The sequence below is a fragment of the Talpa occidentalis genome, unplaced genomic scaffold (assembly GCF_014898055.3).
Source record: "Talpa occidentalis isolate TD23 unplaced genomic scaffold, MPIMG_talOcc4v2.1 talOcc4.2, whole genome shotgun sequence".
NCBI lineage: Eukaryota > Metazoa > Chordata > Mammalia > Eulipotyphla > Talpidae > Talpa > Talpa occidentalis.
The window spans coordinates 101,042,361-101,057,927 of NW_023602073.1; the positions used below are offsets into that span (position 1 = coordinate 101,042,361).

At 34.6% G+C, this 15,567-nt stretch overlaps 1 long non-coding RNA gene across 2 annotated transcripts in view; it reads right to left on the minus strand.

Annotated features, from left to right (window-relative positions):
- Positions 1-6,916: 6,916 nt before the first annotated feature.
- Positions 6,917-15,567, minus strand: part of LOC119252710 (uncharacterized) — a 53,535-nt gene continuing 44,884 nt past the window's right edge. For both annotated transcript variants that reach the window (XR_005126899.2, XR_008553295.1), the window contains one exon: positions 6,917-8,239. This is a non-coding gene — a long non-coding RNA (uncharacterized LOC119252710). The remainder of the gene's footprint in view (positions 8,240-15,567) is intronic.

Sequence of the window (15,567 nt, forward strand, 5' to 3'; positions counted from 1 at the left end):
GCACACCATATTGGCAATTAGCACTATAAAGTTTATTATAAAGGTGCTCTTGATATTTTGGCACCTGAGTTATAGAATTATTTCGTAGTAAGTACAGATAAAGATGTCTCTACCCCATTAAAAAGAATATTGAAATAAGCCTGGAGCCAAATGAAATGCCAAATGAAAGCCTCTGTGAAAGCATTATTAATTCATCGTTATTAATTAAAAAATACTAAGTTTTTATAGAAAGCTCCAAAAGAGAGCTTATAAAGCCACAGCAATGACAGACTTTAAATTCTGTGCCCTTTCTCCTGAGGAACCAATGCAGTTCATCCAAACTGAGTTCTAGGCTGTTCGAGGATATAACTATAAGATTACTAAAAGATCACTGTTAAAGTCACATACTTTTTCTCAAGTAAAATTTCAGATACTCAACAATGTGTGATGTTCTCACTGAAACACTTCCATAATAAAATTATTAGCTTTTCCTTATCTGCTTCCAAGCAGACTATAGTCAATGGGCTTTTTTTTTCCCTCTCACATATAATTATTCTGCTCCATTAATATCCTTTTCTGACCATACGTACAGAAATAAGAAGAATCTTCTCCATCCTTGGAAAATGCTTCACAACCAGATTAATTTTCATATACTATTTCTACCATGTTATTTTTTTCTCCTCAACCACATCCAAAGATTTACTGATAATAGGTAATACAATTTAACCTGCATTCCCTGCCACCCATAGCCTTTCCCGACCCTGCCTTCCTTAGAGCCTGGTACATGTCCACCTAAATCCTCTGTACTATTCACACTTGTCAGCCTTTTGTCTTCCAACACATGTATAAGTTAACTATGGTAGAGCATTTTACCCCCAACATGTTTCACTTGAAATGAGCTCTCACCCTTTTCTCTACTAGTCAGAACCCTTTCATGATTTCATCTTCATAGAAAGTCTCATGTTCTCTATGAAGCTTTCTGTAAAGCTGAAAGTCCATCTCACAGTTGTTCATACTTCAGAGGGTTCTGTACTGCAGTAATTGTCTTAGCTAACCAAATAACATTTATTATATTTCTTATATTTTTTAATGAACTACTTGAATATTATATATATATACACCCACACATATAAGTTTAATAAGGATAGAAACACCTTTTTAAAAATATTGCTTTTACCTTTATTGTCCATATCATTCATGAATGTAGCAGGTGTTTGGCAAATTCTTAATTAATTCAAATACATGCAAAGATCAACACAAGAGATTCATGCTACATATAAAACATTCTTTTGCAGAGAAACCTGCCAAGCATCGCTTTAAGCTTCCAAAAAAAAATCTTATCCCCTAGGAGTCACTAAAAATAGATATACACTGGGCCTCCCTGGTGTCGCAGAGGTTAAAGACAGCACTAGCAAGCTATCACCAGACACTGCAGCATGAGTTCGATCCCCAGCTGGCCAGGACGCAACCCACATGGCGCAGCAGATCTCTCCTGCCCACTGCTCCCCTCAGCAGTATATTTCAGTAGATCCGCCTGTACTGCACTGTCTCTAGTGAATCCTCTCACGCACCTCTGGCCTATACCCTAGTTCTTATGTGCATAAATAAATAAATCTTTAAAAAAATAGATACACACTATTTTGTGCTGGATGATAGAAACAAAAGTAAAAACTCAGGAAATAAGTAACCAGGGGTGTACTAACCCTAGTTCTCCTGTTTCATTATTCTTTAGACATTTCAAATAACTTCCAAACTGTAAACACACAAAAGAAAGAGATAATTTGGTAGTTGAATGGATACTTTAGTCTCCAGTGCATGCAGGACATGAAGAAAACCATTAGAGATAGTGAGTGCTATTTGTGAGTCTAAAGTTAGGCTTGACAAATCTGGGAAAGTTCAAATGTGTTAAATATAGATAGTTTTTATGATATATACCTTCTATTGTACAATAATAGCCAGAATCTACTATCATCTCTCAGTTTCATCCTTCTATCTCTACCGTTAACAACTCTGCCTTTTCATTGGTCTGATATACCACTTAAATTTAATGCAACTATTAATAAGATTGGTATGCAAATAACACTTTGCTGCTTGATTTCTATTTGTCCTGTTATTTTTTTTTTTTTTGATTCCTAGTTTCTCCTTTCCTGCCTTTCTTGGGGGAGGAGGTGATAACTGAATAATCTTTATTATCTTATTTTAATTCATATTGCCAATTTAGCTACATGTATTTATATTATTTTGGCGGTTATCATAAAGATTAATTTATCACAGTCTACTTAGACTTATTAGTGTGTCAATTTAATGTAACTTTTTTTTTTTTTATAGAGGCATGTTTTCTTTCTTTCTTTCTTTCTTTGTTTGTTTGTTTTGTTTATACATGTACTGGGTACAGTCAGAAGCGCGGGAGGGTGAGAGAATTCACCAGAGCCAGAGTGGGGAGCAGAACAGGCAGAAGGACCGAAGTACACTGCTGAGGGGAGCAGCAGGCGGCAGGAGAGGTCTGCACGCCATGCGGGACCCTCCTCCGGTGGCCGGGAAGCAGCCGGGGATCGAACCGGCGGCGCAGAGGCCGCGGGCAGCTTCGCAACCCAGCGCTCAACCGCTGCACCACCGGGGAGGCCCAGTGTGTCAAGTTATATAAAATTAAGACTCTTGCAAGAGTAAAATTTCATTTGACTACTTCTTATTCTTTTTTCTACTGCTTTCATATATTTTACTTTTGTTAGAAATTTTGATGGACCTTAGTCAGTTATCTCACAAAGAAAGTAAGAGAAGAAAAAGTAATCTTTCACATTTGCCTTCATATGTACCTTTTCCAATGCTCTTCTCCCTTGCAATACACCCAGCTTTCAAACGATGTTATTTTCCTCTGCTTTGAAGTGCATGCTTTAGTATTTCTTGAAAGGCCTGATAAATACTCATTATCTCAACTTTTATTTACCTGAAAAAACTTCATTTCACCTTCATGTCTAAGAATATTTTCACTAGATTAAAAAATCTAGATTGATAATTATTTTCTTTTCTTACAAGATTTTAAAGATGTCATTCTATTGTCTTCAGTATTCCAATGTTTTTAATGAGAAAGTACCTACAATCTGTACCATTGTTTCTATTTATGTAACATGTCTTGTTTCTCTAACCACTTTCAAAATTTAACCTTATGTTTTCTTTCCAGCAATTTGACTATGATGTCCCTAATTTGTAGTTCTCTTTCTATCTTTCCTGTTTGGAGTATGCTGCATTTCCTGGACCTGGCAAGTTGATGTTTTTCACTTAATTTCGACCATTATTTTCTCAAATATTTTTCTTCCCCATTCTATGTCTAAAGATCTATAAGATCACATATTATCATTCAGTACACTAAAACTGTTGATTTTTCTCCTTGTATTGGTTTTCCTTCTTTTCATATTGGCTAATTTTTGTTGATCTGTCTTCCAGTTCCTGACTCTTTTCTCTACTTAGTGCTATTAAATCCATCCAGTAATATTTTTTGTTTCAAAAACTGTACTTTTTGATTCTAAAATTTCTAGGTTTTTATAGATTTGCTTTCTTTACTGAGATTTCTTATATCTCTCTACTCTTCATAACCATTGTTTCTTTTATGTCATAAATACATTTTTAAATTCAAGTTTCAAATCTTGTATGATAATTTCACATTAAATTCATTTGCTTTTTTTCTCCTGATTACAGATCACATTCTTTAGCTTCTGTGCATGTCTATATACTTTAATAGTATATTAGATATGATATTTTATTGTAGTAATATTGGGGTCTTTTATCTTGTATCCAAAAAACATTTGATTTTTGTTCTAGAAAGAGTTAAATTACTGGATTGTCACACAGAATTGTGAAGGCTCGGTGTTATGCTTTGCTAGGGTAAGTGGAAAATCCAGGGAGTTATAAGTTCCCTAATTTGAAAGGATTCAAACTCCAAACTCTCACTTCTTTGCCTTGAGAGTATCTAAAATCTCTTTCCAGGTTTTCGAACTTTCAAGCATTATTTTTTAATTGATTTCTTATAAACTTCCTGTGCATGTATAGTTCATCAACCAAAGATTTGAAGAGTTTAATTTCATATATTGAGTTTTCCTCACTATGAATATTCAGGCTATCCATCCAAGTTTTCATTCATTCTAGCATTCTTGAATTCTACTCTCTTATTCTTTAAGCCAGCAGAATTCTGGCTTTCTGCTTTTTTGGCTTTTAAATGTTATATATCAGGCAGATGTCAGAGAGACTTCTGTTTTTAAAGTCATATAAAAATGATTCTCAGAGTTAAGAGTTAAATCCTCCCTAACTCTCCAATGCCTTCAAATTATGCATATATACACAAATATACACACATGTATATATTAGAATTGTTATCTGTGAAAAGGTCAGTCAAATTTTCTGCAATTACTGGAATTAGAATTCCATTCTTGGCATTCATTTGCAAACCATCACTCTGAACTATAGCAGACTCTGTAACTAGTTCCCAAGAGTTTTTAACTCCTCTTTAGCTTACAATTTTACCCTGCTCAAATATATTCTCCTTACAGTAGCCAGTTATTTTATTAGAAATCCAATTTTAATCAAGTCACTCTACTTAACACTCTTTCATGGCTTCCCATTACACCTATAATAATATCCAGAATTCTAAGTACAGCATTCAACAACTTATATAATTTGCCCATCTATTTCTTCAACTACATTTAAAACCACATTTTAAATGAGTAGATTTCTATTATTTTTCAATATTCATTATCTTTATTTTCAGAAATGGAAGCAAAAGGAATCTACACTACTCAAGAACTATTGCTGTCATGGGAGTTAGCCTCCTGGATTCAGACACACCAGCTCCCATATGTTGAATTAAGCTAACAAGCAGATTGTTACTTTAATCAAAAGTTTTTCTTGGTTGAGACAATATTTGAATAGATGCATCATAATTTAGTATTCAGTTTGATAAGGACTATTCGTTAAATACGTAGGACACATTAAAAATAAACCTTACTTAAGAAGCTAATAAAAGAGTATCAACTTGGAGGTCACTATTTTGAATATATCTGAGTTTGTTTTCAACATTAGCAGTCATCAGAATTCTCAGTTACAAGTTTCACAGTTCAGATGACTCAAGAACAGCAGATCTCAGGAAAAAGTCAAATATTTTCCATTCCTTTACCTCTAAAAAGGTAACACTATTAGCATCACAACTGAGAATGTTCATGTTTCTCAGAATATATCACCTGCAGGGTTCATTGGACAGATCTAGAGTTCCTCATCACCCCAATTAATTTTCATTCATTCATTTATTCAACAAATATTTCTTTTGCTGCTTCTGTGTGGAAGTCACATGCTGGACACAGGAAATACAAAATTGATTGAGATAAATATGGTCTCTCCATCATGGAGCTTAGAGTCTGGTGAATTTAAGAAAGTTATCTAAACTTACCTATACATCTCCCATTTGTTGTATCCTCCATATGAGGGACTTCCATATAAAATAAAGAATATAGACTTTATGATAAGAGTTAAGCAATGAGGGCTTTTTCCCTTCCTCTTCAGATTCTCTATTTTCATTTTATACCACTATCATTTCATAAGAAACAGTAACATTTATCTCATTCATAAATTAAAAATTTTCCTTTAACCACATTTTCAGTGAGCAAGCTTCTGTTGATTTTCGGTTTCTCTGCATTAAGTGCTTTGTTCTCTCAAGGTGGAAACAGAAGCAGATCATAAATGAACTAAAGCAGTATGCTCTCAATAGATTAGAATGTAACCACTGGGTGACTGGAATTGGTAGCTTCCTTGAGCTTACCAGGTTGAGTCAAAACAATGAGACTAAGATATTTGATGAGAAGTTTCTTGGCAATGATATTATTTTAGTCAAGCTGAAAGTATATCCCATTCTATTCTCATTGCCTCTCAAAATAAACATTACAATGATAAAATAACAAAAAGAAAAGATTGGCAATTCATGAGTTCCTCAGCACCAAAAGTGAATGTAGCAACTAAGTTAAACAGGACTCTGTATTACCTAATATTCTGTATAAACTTCCCCTGGTGAGTACTAACCATTTAGCAGCCTCTGGAGAAGCTTTGCTTGCCAGAGAACTCTGTAAGATGCCAAGAACACTGGAATCAGATCAATTCCCCACTTCCTTTGACTCTGGGCATTCCCAAGTCTAATTCCCTTGCCAAAACATTACTGGTGATGGTATTTCTTCTAGTAGCCTCCGAATTTTGTGATTTTTAAAAAAATTATCTTATTTACTTTTCTGAAATCATTTCACCTTTTATTATTTCCAATCTCCCTCATTTCTCCTTATTTTCTCTCTTATTTCAGGATCTCCTGAAGCAAAGCATTTTTTTTTTCATGCCTAACCTGCTGGGTGTGAAATCAACAAGGATCTCTCATCCATTCTTAATTTGCTTCACAGCAGGTGCTGTGGTGCAGCAGCAATTCTGGACAGAAATGTAGTAGAGCTTTTGTTGCAGCTGCCATGCCAGTTACCAGAAGATCAATAAATGATTAGAATACCTAACACTGTGAAGGATTCCAGTAGCATTGAAATGATGATATAGGAAACCACTTAAAATTCATGCATACACTTACTCTTTGACTGTCAAGATTTCAAATTTACCATGCACAGTACCTAACCAGTTTCTGAATATATTTTTTGAAAGAGTTTTAAGGTTGATTTTTTTGTTCCATAAGTTCCCACATACATTTAAAGAAAAAGATAAAACAAGTTAAAATGTTGACAATTTAATCAATTAAAAACTAAAGATGTACAAATAGAGTTTATTTGTTCAGCACTTGTCAAGTACATTTTCTGGATAACTTATTTTTGTTCTTTCTGGAATGAAAATTTCAAAATTTATAGCCATTGCAAATCAACAAACATTTTCAAAGTTCCTATATATAATTCTTTTCTTTTATATAATCTGAATATTGAATAAAATTTCATTTTTATCTTGATGCAAGAATTCCAGTTATTTGTTTGCACTTGGTTTAAATGACTTTAGCTGTAATTGCTTTTTTATAGCTTTTCCATCTTTCCATGGGTAACAGAAAATGCCACAATCTCACAGAATGAATGTATTTCAAATCCCTATGTCTATACTTGGGCTCTCGACACTGATCATCAGTCCTTCTCTCTTTCTTGTTTATCACTGTATCCTTCCTGCAGAATACAAACTGTTCCCATGTACTCAGGCTACCAATTTCACTATCCACTCTCACCTCCTATGGTCTTCCTATAATATTGAGAAAATTGAACCATGAATGCAAGAAGGTCTTTCCTATTTCTAATTCAGCATTTCAACATAAGCTTCCCTTCCTCAGGGGAAGAATGGGTCCTTTGACCTCTGCTTGCCGCCTCTCTTCCAATGAACTACAGGAGTTCCATCAATTATTTCTCCTGATTGTTCCATTTTAATTCTGTTTTCCTCTTAACCTATAAACCTATATGTCTCTTTCATGGTAAAAAACAAACAAACAAGCAAACCAAAATAACAAAAAACAAAAAACAAAATTCCTATTGATATTCTAGCATGCTTTTAACTATTGTTTGCTCGTACTGATTCTCATTCATGACTGGTACCTTCAGTGTTTTAAAATTTTGAATTCTGAGCTCAGTTAATCTAAATCTATGGAAATAAGGGGAACTATCTTAAAAGTGAATTTTCTAGAGAGTAATTTTACTTACTTCTGCCAGAAATTATAATAATTTCTAAGTTTGGGATTATATAGATCAAAGTACCAACTTCACATGAAGTCAGGATTATACTTAGGAATTGCTAAGAAATACAGTACTATCATTCACTTATCTAAAGCTTGAGCCAAGGATGAACAAGTGTCATGTACCTTTGCTGATGAGAAGACCTTCTTTTCCGAAAGACTATTCTGAGAAAATATCCCTTTGGAGGAACTGGCTATAGAATCACAAGGTACAAGGTATTATTTCAGCCAAGAAAACCAAATCTCCTGGTACCAGAAAATACCTTCATGCAGCCACAAATGCAGCATTGGATTACCAACCCAGATTCCTGCATTTTCTTTACTTTTAGACAATGAGGTGTTTCCTTGTGAATGTTAAAAAATTGTTACATTATATTCAGTACATTTCATAGGTGATGGAGCCCTTCATATTGCTGGAAGCAAAAATCCCCAAGTTTCTCTAGCAGAAAAACTGGAGTCCCATCTGTCAAGGTACTGTCAGAATGAATTATTGTGATAACAGGGAGCTCCAAAATAGCAAGTTGTATATGCCTACAAAACAAAATATTAATATTTTAATCATTTTCTAGTAGAAAGAAAACAACTAGTCCAAAGAACATCATACTTTATATTAAAGAACAGGTAAAAATAAAAAGCTATATTGCACAGTTAGCTATGGAAATTATATTAATCACAATTTCCATTTCAAAACCATGTAGGAAAATAAGCCTTAAAAATTTAAGCTAACTGCCTAAAGTCACACAATAATTAAAGGATAAATCTTGCTTTTAAAACTAGAGTTTGCTTTTTAGAGAATCCACAATAAACAAAAGGATTATAGCCGTTTAGAAGTTTCCATTATATAGTTATTAAGCAGACATAATGAAATAATTTTTTAAAAAGATTTATTTATTTATGCATACAAGAGCTGTGGTGTAGGCCAGAAGTGTAGGAGTGGGAGGAGGTGGTGAGAAGACCCACCAGGGGTCAAACTCCTGCAGTAGCTGCCTACAGCTTCATATTGCTGAGACTTAACTTAACATAATGAGATAATTTACCTTTAGGATACAAATAAAGACTTTAAAAAGGAATCCATGATATATTGATAAAAGAAAGAAGACTCTATAGAAGAGGACAGGAAGTTTAAAAATAATAAAATAGAATTTAAATGAAAAAACCTAGCAACTACTCCTCTCATTTGCAATTATAAACAAAAAATTAAAGATCAACCTTCAAGCTAACAACAACTATTAAAGCCAGCAAAATATTTCTTAAATCTTTCATTTCACTCAAGGATTAAAAAGGCAGGGATGAATTGAAAGGTCAAGATGTAGGAGTAAAACTTAAAACAATAGAAGAGCTTTACATTTAGGGACACTTCTTTAATGCACATACATGCTCATACCAGAAGACATACCTGGGAGAATCAGGAACTTAGCAGGATTTTTAACAGATTCATGGTACAAAGGTAACAAAAAAATAGAGTTCACTACCTGTCCAGAATAGGGATTATGATAAATACCTTGGACTTTGGTTTGAGACCACAAAGAAATATACCCTAGGAATGAAGCACTATCACAAGACAAGCTTTATAAGAGCTGATCCAGGGGCCTCCCTGGTGGCACAGGCAGTTGAGCGAAGCACTGTGAAGCTGTCCACAGCCTCTGCAGCATAGTTTCGATCCCGGCAGCCTCTGCAGTGTGGGTTAGATACTGGCCAGCAGGAGAGATACCCACATGGCACAGCAGACATCTCCTGTCTTGCCCACTGCTCCCCTCAGCAGTGTATTTCAGTCTGCTTGTTCTGCTTCCCAGCCTGTCTCTGGTGAATCTTCTCACCCTCCCACACATCTGGCCTGTACTCTAGTTCTTGTATGCATGAATAAATAAATCTTAAAAAAAAAAAAGAACTGATCCAATAAGAATAATACTCCCAAACAAACAAAAAAACAAAACGGAGTCATGTCAAACCCTGACTGAATTAGATTTTCTAGAACTGGAATTTCTAGCCATCTCCCAGAATTTCTATAAATCCTCTATGATGGAAAATAATATCTTCATACCCCTAAATTATTCCTCCTGCTTCATGTGACATGCACACTTTATATTAAAAAAAATAAGGAAGATATAGGAAGAAAATACAACATGATCACAAGCAGGAGAAAAACAGATAATAAATATAGACACACAAGAAATCCAAATAAGAAACATATTAATATATTCATGGAAATATAAAGTGAAATTGAAAATATTTAATAGATACCAAAAAGGGGGGGAGATCAGGTGGAAATTCTAGTTATAAATAAATACATCAACAAATTAACAACTCATGGGTTTACAGTATATTAAGTATATGTGAAAAAGGAGTAAGTTACCTGGAAAATAATTCAGAAGAAAATTTAAAGAATAAAATACAGAGAAACAAAGAAAAGTAAAAATAGAGAATATTACATAAGTGATACATAGGCAACACAGAAAAAAACTAAAACATATGTTACTGAAGTCTCAGAAAAAATGGGGCAAAAAATACCTAAAAATATTATGGCTATGCATTTTTCACAACTAGAAAAGGATATTGAGCCACAGACTCAGGTTGCATTAGGTAATCCAAAAATAAAAAATACAAATCCACATTGGCATATGATAGTAAAATCATGAACATGAAAAACAAAGGATATAAAGGATAAAATAAAGGATATAAAATAAAAGATATAAAATCAAAGATTAGTTATAGGAGAGGCAAACAGAATAGCTTGATGGGATCCACAATAAAATTCATCATTTAATTTTCAATAAAACTAATAGAAACAAGAAGACAAACATTTGCACTTCCAAAGTACCAAAAGAAATTACTGTCATTTTAATGCTCAATAGTCAATAAAAACATCTTTGTGGAATGGAGCTAAGTTATGATATTAAAAGATCAAAACAAAAAGAATCTGTTGTCAGGAGATCCACTGACATTGTTAGCATATTCCATTAACAGGAATGTTAAAGAAATTATAGTCACTACTAGTAGAAAGAAGGCCCTAATAACTGGGACAGGACATAAGGTGTCTTCTGGGTGCTGGCAAAATTCTATTTTTTTAATATTATAATATTACAAAACTTTATTATAATATTATAAAACTCCAAAGCAATCAAATGATAGACAATCTTATACATGCAAATGGATTTTGAGCATATAATTGGGACTAAATGAAATGTAAACATAACACATATTTCAAATGTATAATCTTTAAAAATACATTCTGTAATCAAAAGTAAAAATGTATATATGTTTTCTGACTTACATTATTCAATCAACTGGTTTTTTAGAAAACCATTTTAGCTTTAAGAAGTGTATTTTTAAAATATTGTTCTCAAAAGATGCCTGAGTAGTCCTATGAGTAAGATTAATGTCAGCTTAAAGGTCCCAAAATTTTCTTTAAATGGACCAGTCATAATTTCAATTTTTTTTAAGAATGCAAAATAAATATTGAAGATAGTTTTGTCATTTTAAATTAAGGAATATTCATAGATATAACTAATAATTGACAATGGTTCACTTTCCTAAAATATGATGGTCTCTAATAATTCATGCATTTTTACATTACTTGCTATATTCTGTGCTAAGTAGCAAAAATTGTGTCTATTTTTTATATATTATTTTTTATTTTTTATGTATTTTTTTACCAAAATTCTATTTTTTAACCTACATCATGGTTACAGGGTTTATTTTAAAACGATTCACTTAGGGCCTCCCTGGTGGCACAGGCAGTTGAGTGCAGCGCTCTGAAGCTGTCCGCAGCCTCTGCAGTGCCGGTTCGATCCCCGCCGGCCTCAGAGCAACCTACATGGTGAAGCAGACCTCTCCTGTCTCACCCGCTGCTCCCCTCAGCAGTGTATTTTGTCAGTCTGCCTGTTCCCCACTCTGTCTCTGGTGAAAACTCTCACACTCCCGCGCATCTGGACTGTACCCCAGTTCTTGTGTAAAAGAAAATAAATCTTTAAAAGAAATAAAATGATTCACTTAGACTTATCCTTATGATTTGTGGATAAGTTATACTCAGAAAATTAATGAAGTGTATATACATCTGTGCAAACTACCCAGAGAACAGCATAAGGAAATACACAGACACAATGAAGAAGTTTAGAGACACAGAGGCTAGAAAGTCTATAGAAGTTACAAAAGGAGAGACTAGAAAGAGGAAAGAAACAAGAATATTCTAAAGTGCTGAAAGAAAATAACTGTCAACTTAGAATTCATTGACACATTTTTGATGTATTCAACAAATGAATACACTTTCTAGATACAGTATTAATGAATACATTATTTCTTCTCTCATAGTTATAAGGTCAGAAGTCTGAAATTAAGTCCAAGCATGGTTCTAGTACCTTCTGGAGTCTCTGGGGGAATCCTTTCTCCTCTGGTTTTAGAGTCAGCTGGCATTCATAGACTTGTCACCCTGTCACTTCACTTTCTGCTGCAGCATCATATTGCTTTTTCTGGCTCTGAGTCCTCCTGAGTCCTTTTTTTATAAGGATCATTGTGACTATATGAGGCCCACCCAGATAATCAAGGATAGTATCTCCATTTCAACAGCCTTAATTTAATCACACCTAAAAAGTCCCTTCTGTCATATGAGAGAATTCTGAGAATTAGGATCTAGAGATCTTTAGGAGACAATTATTTAGTCTCATATATTATGAATACATTTCTGTTGAATTTTACTTCGGAGCAAATTGTTAGGGTAGCTATTCATTACATTCAGCACTAGTCAATAATGCCAAACAGTTTTTCCAAATTGTTTTATCTACATATACATCCACTAGCAATGTTTCACATACTTTTCAACACATAAAACTGTAGGTCTTCCCAATTTTAGCTATGGTGGTAAATGTGTGTTATTTTATTAGTTTAATCTTGATCATGTTTACTTTCTATTTATTAGTAACTAAAAAGTTGGGCATATATCATATGTTTTAATGGTCATTTAGATAGTCTCCTTTGTAAAAAGATAAACAGCTGGGGCTACAACAAACTAAAAAGATTCTGTACAGCAAAAGAGACAGTAACCAAGAAAAAGAGACGCCCTACTGATTAGGAGAAAATATTTGCACTCCGCAAAACTGATAAGGGACTGATATCAAAGAACTACAAAGAGCTTACACAACTCAACAAAACAAAATAAAGAATTCAGACAAAACGTGGGCAGAAGAGCTAAAAGACACTTCTCCAAAGAGGAAATACAGATGGCGAACAGGCACATGAAAAAATGCTCAGCATCACTTATAATCAGGGAAATGCAAATCAAAACCACAACGAGATCTCATCTCACACAGGTAAGAATGGCCAACATTAAAAAAATAACAACAGGGCCTTCCCGGTGTCATAGCAGGTTGAGCGCTATGCTGCAAAGCTGTCCACAGCCTCTGCAGCACGGGTTCGATTCCTGGCCCCCCAGGGAGAAACCCACATGGCGTCACAGACCTCTCCTGCCTCGCCTGCTGCTCCCCTCAGCAGTGCTTTCGGTCCATCTGCCTGTTCTGCTCCCTGCTCTCTCTGGTGAATTCTTTCATCCTCCGGTACCGCTGACCTGCATCCCAGTTCTTGTATAAATAAATATTAAAAAAAAAAAGTATCAACAACAAATGCTGGCAAGGATGTGGAGAAAAAGGAACCCTCTTACATTGCTGATGGGAATGCAAACTGGTCCAACTACTATGGAAAGCTGTGTGGAGGTTCCTCGAATTACTAAAAATGAATCTGCCATATGACCCAACAACTCCACTCCTAGAATCTAGCCAAAGGAGACAAAAACATTAATTCAAAATGACAATTGCACTCCTATGTGCATCACAGCACTATTTACAATAGGTAAAACAACCTAAATGCCCCAAAACAAATGACTGGATCAAGACACAATGGAATACTACTCAGCAATCATAAAAAGATAAAATTATGTCATTCACAGCAACATGGGTGGAGCTGGAAGGGATTACGCTCAGTGAAATAAGTCAGAAGGGAAAAGAAAAATATTGGATGGTTTCACTTATATAGGGAAACCAAATAAGGGATCAGGAAAAAAAATTATTATAATAAATAAAAAATACAAAATTAAATAGGCTACTATAAATCAGAGACATTCTGCAGGGAATGGAGAGGGAGAGGTATCGAAACAGGAGGGAAGAGCACAAGAGTCTATGGTGATGGTTCATGGATGTCTTAATGGTGGTAATTTTGGGGGGCAACACCTGAGAGGAGAAACAAAAAATTGTACAAAAATGAATGATGATGTAAAAATATAGAAATTTTTTTTTTTAAATTCTCCTTTGTAAAGTGTCTATTAAGTCTTTTATGCTCATTTTCTTATTGGGTTATAATATTTTCCTTATTGATTTGTAGATGTCTTTTATGTGTTTTGCATATAACATATTTGTAAGATATATACATTGAAAATACTTCCTCCCATTTCTGAGATCTGCTTTTTCAATACCCAATAATATCTTTTGATGATAGCTTTGATAAATTTTAATTCATCAGTTTCTTCCTTTTTAGTACATTTGGGGGCAACGTATAAAGAATTTTTGCCTACTCCAAAGATGCAAAGCCATTTCTTTATGCTTTTGCCTATAAACCGTTTTAAAAATATTTTTCTGACTGCTGTGTAGGCAGTAGTCTTAGATAAACTACAACAGTTAAGAGATTGCTAATAAACAATCCATTATTCAGAGATATCAGTGCCAAAGTCTCAGTAATTCTCCTGGATTTTCTTTGCAATCAGTGGCCAATAATGTTCTTTCTACCACATTCACTTTGAAGGCATTAAAATGCAGTAAGGTGCAATGTTTTTTCTCTTCCCTTTGTTCTTCCCAGATTTATCAGCTCTGTCTAAAGACTTCTTCCCAAAGCTACACCCAAAGGCAACTCTGTAATCTCCTCTGCCACTTCATATGTAAGAGTGAAGAGAAATTCTAACTTTGAGCTATTCAGTCACGCTGAGATAATTAGAATACAATTTTTAAAAAGGAGGAGAGAATGGATCTCTTGGAGCTCATTAGCAATATTTCCTGAGGGGAGGAGTAGAAGCAGGAAGATCACTTAGAAGCCTACATTCCTACCAATAATGTATACAAGGGTTCCTTTTTTTCCACATCCTTGCTAACATTTGTTGTTTCTGGTCTTTTTGATATAGGTCATTCTCACATGTGTGAGGTTATATCTCATTGTGGGTCAGTTTTAATTTTTAAATATTGATAGATATGACCCATATACCTCTTTGGGAGGTATTCAAAAGGTTTAAGACCATAAAATTCCCTGAGACCAAAAAAGCATGGTGGATTAAACCACTTCTTTTTTTTTTAAAGATTTTATTTTTATACAAGAACCAGGGTACAGACCAGACACGCAGGAGGGTAAGAGGATTCACCAGAGACAGAGCAGGGAACAGAACAGGCAGACTGATGAAATACACTGCTGAGGGGAGCAGCGAGCGAGACTGGAGAGGTCTGCTTTGCCATGTGGGATTTTTGCCAGCCAGCCAGGATTGAACTCACGCTGCAGAGGCTAAGGACAACTTCTACAGTGCGGTGCTCAACCGCCTGTGCCACCAGAGAGGCCCTAAATCACTTCTTTTGTTGTAGGAAAACAAAACCAAAATGAAAGTTTCCCCTTTTGCCATTCTACCACTTTATTACTCCACTGAACCACTAGTCCCAAGGAACAGTCAGATGTAATAATTAGGTACCATGTTCAAACACAAAAAACCTGTCAAGAGAATGAGAGGAATCTGAGTGAAGGCTACCCAGATAATCGATGGCTCTATAGACAAAACACCAATGTAAGTTTTCTGTTTTCATTTCCATCCTATATTTACCCCAAGTTTAAAACAGAATTAC